We start from the raw sequence: 11,689 nt of genomic DNA, 5'->3' as shown, positions 1-11,689 counted from the left end.
TGGAGAAATGTAGGATAGACAAATAACAGTATTAGATGTTAAATGATCATTTTCAATTTTTCTAAAGACATAAACAATTAAGCATATCTAGTGATAGTAGTTTATAATAGAGGTAGATGCAGATATGCCATTCACTTGAATATGGAAACTAATGTATATCCAATAAGCAAATAGTAGCTGTATATGTCAAACAATATTCTATGTTAGGAGAATTAAGTTAGGATGAAAAGCAGTGGTATCAAAGAGATAACAATCAAAACAGAGACATCACTTAAAAGCTGGAAGACATAGAGGAAGGGACAAACATTTACTGATGCTTATTTTGGGCCAGGAACTGTGCCAAGTGCTTTATGAATTTCATAGATGTGAGATGTTTTCTAATCCAATTCCCTCATTTTAAAAGTGAAAAAAAAAACCAGGATCTCCTTACCTATCCTAGATCACCTAGATCCCAGTTTCTCCTTTCTTTCTGTCAAATGCTTTGCCCATGAAAAGGATTCAAAATCAGAAGTGATAATCCCATAATCACCTGCATTCTCTATCTTTATGCTAGTTATCTTGAGATTTGTCTAGATATATGATAGGTTATTATCATCTTTACAGGGAAACAGTAGTCAAGATGGAGATTTATACATAAGGAAAAGTCAGGATAGAGTCAGTATTTAGAGAGAATGTCCTCTCTTCCATATGCATTCAAACTACAGTATCATACATTACAATGATACATCAGGGAATTTACCAAATATATATACTACAAAAAGAATATGTAACTGGGTGACCCAGCATATTAAAAACTGAATGTATTTTTCTTCTTTAATTTTAAAATAATTACTCTGATGAAATTGGGGTTTATTCCAATATTAATATTTATCTTGTACGTCCGATGAAATTTGCATCTCAAAAAAGCCAGTCCTCTTTGCCTAATTTTTGAAGATAATGATGAACTTCATACATGATAATGAATCATTATATTTATCCCTTACCAAAACTGATATGATAAAAGTTGATAATATAGCACATTATATTTTCATTTTTACACTAATCATAAAAATATTTTTTACAAAACTATGTATGTATGTATACATTTGCCCATTTTGTACATTTCTGTTAGTTAAATTTATTTTCTATATGGTTCATATCATGATTTCCTACATACTTGTACAGAACTCAGTGACTCAGCCATCTGAATAAAGAGTTTTCTGTGTATTTAAATGTTATGTCACCTGCTAAGCTGTTTTTGATATTTTGTTCCTCCCACTGATTTCTGAACATGTTGACCTATACTAAGATTTGTCAGGTCATAGCTGAGGCACAATGAACAACAGGTTGCTCCTCAATCATTTCTGTTTACTATGGGTTCACAAAGAACACCTACTATCTTAAAAATGATTTCAGTGACCTAGGATTAAGACATCCCATTACAACAATTATGGTACTTTTGACTGAAAAAAATTATGTGAAAGCTACATCTTCCCCACTTGGATTCAAATTCATAGCACTACTGAGCTGAGATTCTGCACATTAAATGGTGTACTTTACAGGAAAATGCCAAACAAGCCCTAAGTGATCATTTCTTTTCCATTTTAGAGAATAGTAATATTAACAATTACATTGTTACCATTTTCCTTCTGCTGGATATTTTGTAGAGGAGCTACTTCTGTAGAATATTGGGTACATTTGCAGATGAGATCACAATATTATTAGTTTGACTTAATTGTGTTCCTTACTTGTAGGAGACCCCTCACAAATTAGGAGTCACCCTTTTGTAATGTAAAAGCAAAACACACCAGTAAAACTTAAAAAAAAACTTTTAAAAGGGCATTGCTGAGTGGGAGAGGGGCTCATTATGCTAGAAGCTTTTTTAGAACTAGCAAAAACAAAAAGATTACTTCAAACCTACATTAAGACAGTAAAAATAGGATATAGGGAATATCAGTCTCTTTTCATTTTATTCAGGATACCTTTTTTTTTAAAGCAAATAAAACAGAGTTTTAAATGGATAATAAAAAAAATTAGTACAGGAAATGTTCTTAGAGACAGAGGGGTGGTGAAGAGAACCCAAAGGTTATGATCCAGTAAGGAGGTTAGAAAATTAACCAAGAACACAATAGACAAGGGGAAGGAGAAAAAAGAAGAAAAGAAAGGGTGGGTGGCATTCCCAGCAAACATTAGCAACAATTCAAATCATTTTTAGGCAGAAAATGGAAAATTGATCATGTGGCTATAGTATCCTTCTCTGGCCCACCTGAGTGAGGCATTGTGTTCAGTGCTTGGGCTACACACATCATCGATCTTTGTTTCAGGCACTGTTTAGTCTCCTTGTCCTATCATCACTCTCAACTTGTCAAACCTCAGCTTTTGATTACTCCTGTAGTGCTTCTCCTCTTGACACTCACTAGCTGTGTGACCTTGGTTAAGTCACTTAACCCCAATTGCCTCATCCTAAGTCATCTCCAATCATATCTGGTCACTGGATTCAGATGGCTCTGGAGGGGAAGTGAGGCTGGTGACCTGCACAGCCCTCCCTCACTCAAAACAAAGTCGAGTGAAAGTCATGTCATCGTTTCTCTGATGGCATGGTCTTCTTTGACAACGAAGGATGAACACACACATACACACTGAATATAGCAAGGAAGAAATGTCACACTTTTGCTAACTAGATATATTACAAATTCATCTTACCCAATCTCAACTGGGCCCTCACTCCAGCAAGGTAGTCCTTTTATTTCTCTCCACTCTGTCTCATTTCCCACAGAAGCAATTCCACACATTATTTTTCCTCTTCAATCCTCACACATCTCCTCCTTCTCATTCTTTCTCAGCAGAGAATTTGATCGCATTCCTCTCCAAGTTTCTTCAGTAAATTACAACCTAAATCACCCCCACCCCAGACTGTCGAAATGTCTCCAATATTCAACCTTGTCTTCAGATATGCAAGTCTCCTTCATCCTTAAAAAACAAACTTCTCTGTATCTTTCACTTGAGATTCTCTCAAATTGACACTGTATATCTTTCCTCCTGATTTTAGCCAGACTTCTTGGAAAAGCTATCTATATTCATTCTCTCCAATCCTTTCCATTCACTCCTGAATTCTTTGAAATCTTGCTGGTGGCCTCAAGCACTCAACCGAAGCTATCCTTTCCAAAGTTACCAATGATTTCATAATTGCCAAGTCTTGTTCTAACACTTCTAAACTAATCTATAAGCATCTGAGACTGTCATCCTCTCCTCCTGTGCACTTTCTCCTCTCTTCTATGGTTTTTGTCTTTTGTTTTGATGACAATACTTTCTCCTGGCTCTCCTATTATCTAGCTGGCCAGTTTTCTTTGGTGACTCATCATCCATATCCCACCCCATATCTCTGGGTGTTACCCAAGGAATTTGTTCTGGAAGCATCTTTTTTCTCCCTTTATACTCTCTCAGTAACCATATCACCTCCCATGGGTCTATCATCTCTATGTACATGACTCCTATATCTATATGTCTAGGACTAGTCTCCTTCCTGATCTTCATTCCCATATGACTAATTTTTATTGACCGTTTTAAACTACATGTTCCAGAGACATCTTAAACCCAACATATCCAAAACTGAACTCAACAGCTTTCCCTAGACTGTCCCCCCTTCATAATTTCCCTATTTCTGCAAAAGACCCTATTATTTTTTCAGTCTCACCGGGTACATAAGATTGGCATTATATTGGATTTTCACTCCACTTCATCCCAGATATCTAATTGGTTACCCATCTCATTGCCTCTAATATCACAACATCTCTAACATCTAATCTATTCTCTCTACTCACAGAGTAAGAACATTATATCTCACCTAGGTTTTTTCCACAAGCCACCTGATCAGTCTCTCTGCTTCAAATATCTCTTTACTTGAGTCCGTCATATATACTGCTGCTAAAGTAATTCTGGGAAGGTGTAGTTTTTCTATGACTGCCCTACACAGTCAATTCCAATGGTTTCCTATTGCTACTTGGTCCCAACCTACCTTTCCATCTTCTCTGGAAATTACTCTCCCTTGCACACACTACAAGCCACTCATATTAGATTGCCTCTGTTCTTCATCCATACTACTCTTTACCCATCTGCTGTTTTCATTAGCTATCCCACATCCCTGGAATATGCTTTTTCTTACTTTGCTTCTTAGAGTTTCCCTCTTTCTTTGTAGTTTTCTTTTCTGTAGCTTGAAATCTTTCCTGACTCTTCCAACTGCTTGCTAGTGTCCTCCTTCCCAAATTACCTTGTGTTTAATTATTTCACACATATTTTTACTTACTTTACATTTATGTTGCCTATATTTTGCATGTCTCCTCAGTAAAATGTGAGCTCCTTGCAAATAAGTCTCTCTTTGCTCTTTATATACATATACATACATACATACATACATACATATATATATATATATATATATATACATTTGTGTGTGTGTGCATGTATACACATATGCCTCTCACTCAACCTAAAAGTGCAGTGGACACTCTTAAGCACTTACCACAATGCCTGGCACATAAATATCTAAATAATGCTTAACTGATTGATTAGTGTTAGACTGGCACAAATACATTGACACTGTTCACCAAATATACATGTATATACGTGTGTATTTATACGTATGTATATATATATATATATATATATATATATATATATATATATATATATATATATATACAGAGAGAGAGAGAGAGAGAGAGAGAGAAACATACACACACATACATGCATATTTATAACCAAAGGTACTATTTTCTGTTATGGTGAAATGGTAAAGAATGGGAAGTGAGGAAGAAGAGAGAAGAAAAATTGTTTAGAACAGACAAATCTTTTTAACTTCCAAGGGAAAAGAAGCATCTGATTTATTACTATCTCTCATATTTGCCTTAAGGTATTTTTGCCTTACAAAAACTGAATAAAAGCTCTAAATGCCATCAGCTATATGCCATTTTGCAACTTAACTTCTATGAATAACATAGCTTATAACTAAAGAGAAGGGCTATAACAAATTCAAAGTAGAAAGTAGTCCCAACAGTTCTGCAAAGATCACTACTAGCAATCTCAGGTGACTCATCACTAGTTGAAGCTTTTTGTGTAAAATGACTCCTATATTGCTGTTTTAATTCTTTGTTTCATGTCACTTACAAAGAAACAATAACACAAAATAAGTTAGAGATACATCGATATCCACTTTTCCATTATACAGTACAGTGTCTGATTATTTTTTTAAATTAGAAAAAACAAAAAAGAGACCTCTTTACATTTTTATATATAGTTAATCAAATATCTAAAATTAATAAAATGGAATTAGAATGCAAAATATTGATTGAAATTTATATTTAAATATTTCTATACACAAATAATTAATTGAGTTGTACACCACTGGAGACCTCCACCATATACCTGCTGAGATAGTTACAGGGTCACCAGATCATAATAAGGACATTAGGGTAGACCAGGAGAAATCTCAGAAGCCATCTAGTTCCACTCTTATCATGTTACAGACTTAGAGAGATCAAGTGATTTTTCTCAAGGCTACCAAATATCAAGCATGGGAGGAAAGAATTGAACCTTGGTCCTCTGGCTCCAGAGTCAGTGCTCTTTCTACTATGACCCTGGATTCTTGAAGGATATGAAGGATATGCAGAGATGAAGCTCTGGCAATTTCTGCCTTAAGGTATTTAAGGTATCCTGCAAGGCTAAAAAGGTTTTCTTTCAGATATGGCCAATACTAGCTATTATTCAGGGACAAGTTTAGATAAGTTTTAGAGAAGATCAACATTCTGTATTATTAGGCCAAAGGAATTCTTAAAAGACTATCTAAAACCTTGTAGGGCCAGAACCAAGATGGTCGATTAGAAAAGCACTCAGCTGAGCTCTCCCAACATTCCCTTCCAAACAAATTTAAAATAACACCTCAAATCAAATTCTACAGTGACAGACTCAACAAAAGGGAAGAGTAAGACATTCTTCTAGCCCAAGACTAGTAAAGAGGTCATAAAGAAGGATCCTTGACACAGGGTAGAGGCTAGCTCAGAGACTATGTGGACAAAATATCAATAGTGAGACTAAGTGATAGTGACAGAAGCAGCAGAAACTTTGGAAGCTTTTAAATAAGAGATGGTAAGGGAACCTGACAACTGGTCAGAAAGATTACAAGGTAACCCTGTGCTAGCACTGAACACAAGACCAGACACTGCTAGGTAACTCCATTGCCTACACCCCCCTTCTGGGTCAAAGTTCAAGGACAGAGAAGAGTACTTCGGTCAAGAGAGAGTGGGAACCCTGAGGGACAAATGTTTGGCAAATATGTGTATATGTATATGCATATGTATGTGTACATCTATATGTGTATTGTATGTTTATGTGGATGTTTGGATGTGAGTGCATGTATGCATACATACACATGCTCAATTGGTAATAGAAATCTATCTTATCCAACAGGAAAGTAGAAGGAGAATGAGGATAAGATAAAGGGTGAGTGACAAAAGGGAGGACAGATAAATGGAAGTAGAGGTCAGAAGCAAAACAGATTTTACAGAAAATAAAGGATAAAAAGAGAAAGAGAAGGACGAATAGAAAAGGATGGAGGAAAGTTCACAGTAATCATAATTATAAATGTGAATGGACTGAACTTACCTATAAAATGGAAGCAGAAATGTATTAGAAACTCCACTTCAATAATATGTTATTTACAGAAAGACACTAGAAACAGAGAGACACCCACACAGTTAAAAAATGAGGAGCTAGAGCAGGATCTATTATGTTTCAGATAAGTAAAAAAGGGCAGGGCTAGGAATCATGATCTCAGACAAAGCAAAAGCAAAAATAAACCTAATTAAAAGGGATAAGCATAGAAACTACATCATACTTAAAAGGAAATATAGACAATGAAGCAAAATATCATTACTAAATATATTGTACCAAAGGGCATAACATCCAGATTCTTAAAGGAAGAGGAAATAGTAATCATCATTAATCATCTACTGGAGCTAGATAAATCTAAAACTAAATAAGAAAGAAGTGAAAGTGATGAATAGAATCTTAGAAATCACAGAGTTAATAGATCTCAGGAGAAAACTGAATGGAAGTGAGAGGGGGAAATAAATACGTATGTATACATACACACACACACACACACACCTTTTTCTCAGCTGTACATGACATATCAACAAAAATTGACCATGTATTAGGGCATTTAACCTCATAACCAAATACAGAGAAGCAGAAATATTAAATGTACCTGTTTCAGATCATGATGCAATAAAAATTATATTCAATAAAGGACCATAGATACATAGATTAAAATTAATTAGAAACTAAATAACCTAATCCTAAAGAATGAGTTGATCAAAGGACAAATCATAGAAACAATCAATAATTTCCTTCAAGTGAATAGCAATGAGACAACTTTATAAAATTTATGAGAAGCAGCCAAAGCAGTACTTTGGGAAATTTTTATTTCTCTAAAGGCATTCATCAACAAAAGAAAGAAAGAGCAGGTCAATGAATTGGGCATGCAATGAAGAAAATAGTAAAAGAACAAATCAAAAATCTCCAATTAAACACCAAAATAGAAATACTAAAACTCAAAGGAGAGATTAATAAAATTAAATGTAAAGAACTGCACTAATAAATAAAACTAGAAGACTGCTTTATGAAAACAAATAAAATAGATAAATCATTGGTTAATTTTTTAAAAAGAAAGAAGAAAACCAAATTGCTAATATTGAAAATTAAATGGGTGAATGTGTCACCAATGAAGATGAAATTAAAGCAATTGTTAAGAGTTATTTTGCTCAATTTTATGTCAGTGAAATTGGCAATCTAAGTGAAATGGATGAATACTTACAAAAATATAAAATCTCCTTATCAACAGAAGAGGAAATAGAATATTAACTAGGCCTATCTTAGAAAAAAAATTGAACAAGTCATCAATGAGTTCTCTCAGAAAAAAATCCCCAGGAACAGATGAATTCACAAATGAATCCTAATTAATATTTAAGAATCAACCAATTCCAACACTAAATAAGCTATTTTGGGGAAAAATAAAGAAGGTCTCTTACCAAATTCCTTTGATCACATAAATATACTTTTGATACTTAATCCAGAGAAAGCAAAAACAGAGAAAACTATAGATGAATTTCCTTAATGAATGTTGATACAAAAAATTAAATAAAATACTCTCATGGAGAGTTCAACAATATATCACGAAGATCATACACTATGAAGAGACTGGAGTTATACCAGGAATCCAGAGCTAGTTCAATATTCGGAAAACAATCAGCATAATTGACCATGTCAACAACAACAACAAAAACATATGATTATATTAGAAGACAGAAAAAAAGCTTTGACAAAATAAAATATCTATTTTTATTAAAAACACCAGAAGGCATAAGAATCAATAAAGCTTTTCTTTAAATGATGACTTGTTGCTGAGTCATTTTCAGCTGTATCTGACTTTTTGTGACTTCATTTGGGGTTTTCCTGGCAAAGTCAATGGAATGTTTTGCCATTTCCTTCTCCAGCTCATTTTATAGATAAGGAAACTTGATGCAGTGAGTAACTGTCTGAGGCCAGATTTGAACTCAGGAAGATGAGTCTTCTTGACTCCAGTCCTGGCACCAGCTAGCTACCCTAAATGATAATTACAATCTATCCAAAACCAAGAGGAAGCATGATTTGTAATGGGGATAAGTTAAGATCAGAGATGAAATAAGAATACCTAATATCGCTATTATTTTTCAATATAGCATTACTATTATAAATAGTCATAAAACAAGAAAAAAGAAATGGAGGAAGAAGAAAACAGTGAGGAAACAAACCTATCATTCTTTGCAGATGGTATGACAGAGAATCAATGAAAAACTAGCTGAAACAATTAGCAACTATAATAATGTTGCAGGATATAAAATAAATGTACATAAATGGTCAGCATTTCTATGTATTACCTTCCTCTAGACTCCAAGTGCAAGTGCAGCATTACAACAAGCTGCCTCTCAAAGTAACAAATTTAAAATCCTATAAAAATGGGAAAGACATTATTTTAAAAATTCCAAACTGTCACTTCTATCAGTTATGAGCTGATTTCTGGGTTAAAGAACATTTGAAGTCTTGGCAATTAGATGAATATATTTATAACACTTTTGAAGAACTCCTAGTTCATCAGTGGATCCTTGTGAAGTCCATAATGGTTTCATGCCCTGGACATCCACAAAAACCAGAAAATTTCTGTATAAGCTATGTAAAAATAGCCAACCCAGTGTCACTGGCACTTTATGCCAGATCTTTGCCCACACCCCAGTTTTGGTGTCTAGTTTCATACCCTGCCACTCATTCCTCCCAATATTGGACTCACAGTAGCTTACTTCTTTGGACTGCTTCCCTCTTTTTGCCATGTTCATTGGTTTCCATGAAGAGGAAAATCTGGAAAACTCTCAAAGGACCTTGAGAGTGCCTAGAGGACAAAGTATGCCATCAAAGAAATGTGATCTAGTGTTTATAGCCATAGTTGCTGATGCAAAATTGCTTTTGGCTTTGTGACTTTTCCTCTGATCTCCAAGGATTGCCTCGCTCTTTCCATCATGATGAGCTATGCATTTCTGATTATGGCACGATCGCTTAGTTGGTCTTTGGATACTGCTTCCCAGTATTCCATGACTATGCTACATGACTCAAAGTTCTAAATCAGCATCTCTTTTTCATAGCATTTCTTCTGCCTACCCTTTCCCCTACTTTAGTTTACCATGAGACACCACTTTGGTTAGTTTGCTGGATTCATCCCTTGGACAAATACTTCGAAACTACTATTGCTTCAGAATTAGTTTGCAGCTGTATCTTTACAAAGGGAACTGTCATAAAGCCACATTACAAGACGTCATTTCTAGAAATGGAAGCTCATTGCTTGGCTTGGTCCAAGACAAAACTGGAAAAAAGTGGAAGGGGGTAGAGGTAGTAGTGGATATGGACTGGACTGACTTTGTCATTTCATTTTTATCAAGACCTCCTTGGTGATAAAGTATCATCTAATAAGGTATTACGTCAACATCTCTATAACTCACAGCGGCCAAGCATGGTAAGAGGTTAATTGAGAGGGATTTGTTATAATTATCTTTTGGTGCTTATAGATGGATTTGCTAGATGAAACCAGGGCTGAGACTTTAGGAGTTCTCTACCTGAATAGATATGTGAAACTGCAAGGGTACAGTCATCAGAAAATGGAACAAACATGTCCAGCGCTTGTAGAATGAAGAGTTAGGGCACCAAATGATTCTGTGCCATGGGATACCTTGTTACCTACCTCAGCACTAAATAAATAACCTGACCCCTGATATATGGACTCTCAATAACCCTACTGGGCTTTACTAGGTTTAATTTAATTTCTGCTCCAAATACCACTTGCCACAACTAACACTCAAATCATAAGCTATATATGAGGTTATTTAGTGTAGCTTTTATTTATGACATTTTAGCTCCTTATCTAGAGTAGTACATCCTAGAAGCCATCGTACTGTTTCAAAAACTCCAGGTTCTTTAAACTAGAAAAACTTCACACAGTGACACAGAACTCTTTGTGGAAACAAGGTTATAAACTTTCTCATTCTCCAAATATCAGGAAACTGGCATCTGGGATAGGCATATCTACAGAATCACAGAATCATAGGTGTAGAATTAGAAAGAACATGAAACATACTGTAGTCCAACCTTCCTTCTTTTACAGATAAAAAAATAGGGCCCATAGAGGTTAAATGATTTGCCCAGGGTTTCACAGCTAGTGGTTGAAATGGAATTTATATCCGCTTTCTTCCTGACTCCAAATCTAGTACTCTATCCATTAAATTCTGCTGCCTCTGAGTCCCTAACAAATAGTTATACATTTATAAGTGTTCCACTCCATAGAAATTTTTAGTAAAAGGTGAAAGATTTATATGATCTGAAGAGAAACCAGACAATACTATAAGAATTCTAAGCTCCAAGCACTGACGGATTTGGGGCAGATAACAATTAAGTATAGTTCGTTTCAAGCATGGTAATTACATTTTGAACACACCAAAGTTGTTTTCCTAATTTTCCTGACTAACTGAGCTACCTATTGGGACCACCTTGTCAACCACTTTCTAATAATAGACTTTGAAGATTTCTGACATAAATCCAAGGTTTTCAAAAACCCACTTTAGGTCCAATCCACTGGTTCCAGCAGGAGTCTTTCTTCTGTGGAATAAATCAGAAACTTGTGTGTGTGGTCCCAAGACCTACAGCAGAAACCTTTGGTTTTGATAGACCAATCTAGACTGAGTGATTGCCATATCACTTTTCATCTTTGAAAGAGAGATGGTTCAACATATGACTGAGTCATTGATATTTCTTAAAGGTGACATGCTCATTTTCCTTCAATATACCTCCTTCTTTGTAGCCCAATCCAGAAGAACCCACATATTTTATGTTGCTGAACAGTACTCATGTTCTCAACCTAGGAGTCGTCATTGATTCCTTGCTATCTCTCATCCACCATTGTGAAGGTCTGACAATTTCACTTTTGCCACATCTCTCCAATGTGCCCCCTTTTGTCCTCTGACACCACAACCACTCTAGTGGAGACCCTCATCATCTCACCCTTTGATCATTGCACTAGCCTGCTGGTGGATTTGCCTACCTCTAGTCTCTCCCAGCTCCAAACCATTCTCTATTC

The 11,689-nt window shown here is 35.3% G+C and overlaps 1 non-coding gene across 1 annotated transcript; it reads right to left on the bottom strand.

The window, feature by feature from the left end:
- Positions 1–10,837: 10,837 nt before the first annotated feature.
- LOC140530497 (U5 spliceosomal RNA) lies at positions 10,838–10,952 on the bottom strand. The gene has a single exon (XR_011975935.1). It is a non-coding gene; the product is annotated as a U5 spliceosomal RNA (small nuclear RNA).
- Between the last annotated feature and the right edge of the window lie 737 nt (positions 10,953–11,689).

The sequence above is a fragment of the Notamacropus eugenii genome, chromosome 2, assembly GCF_028372415.1.
Source record: "Notamacropus eugenii isolate mMacEug1 chromosome 2, mMacEug1.pri_v2, whole genome shotgun sequence".
Taxonomy (NCBI): Eukaryota; Metazoa; Chordata; class Mammalia; order Diprotodontia; family Macropodidae; genus Notamacropus; species Notamacropus eugenii.
This window is presented reverse-complemented; position numbering and strand designations above follow the sequence as displayed.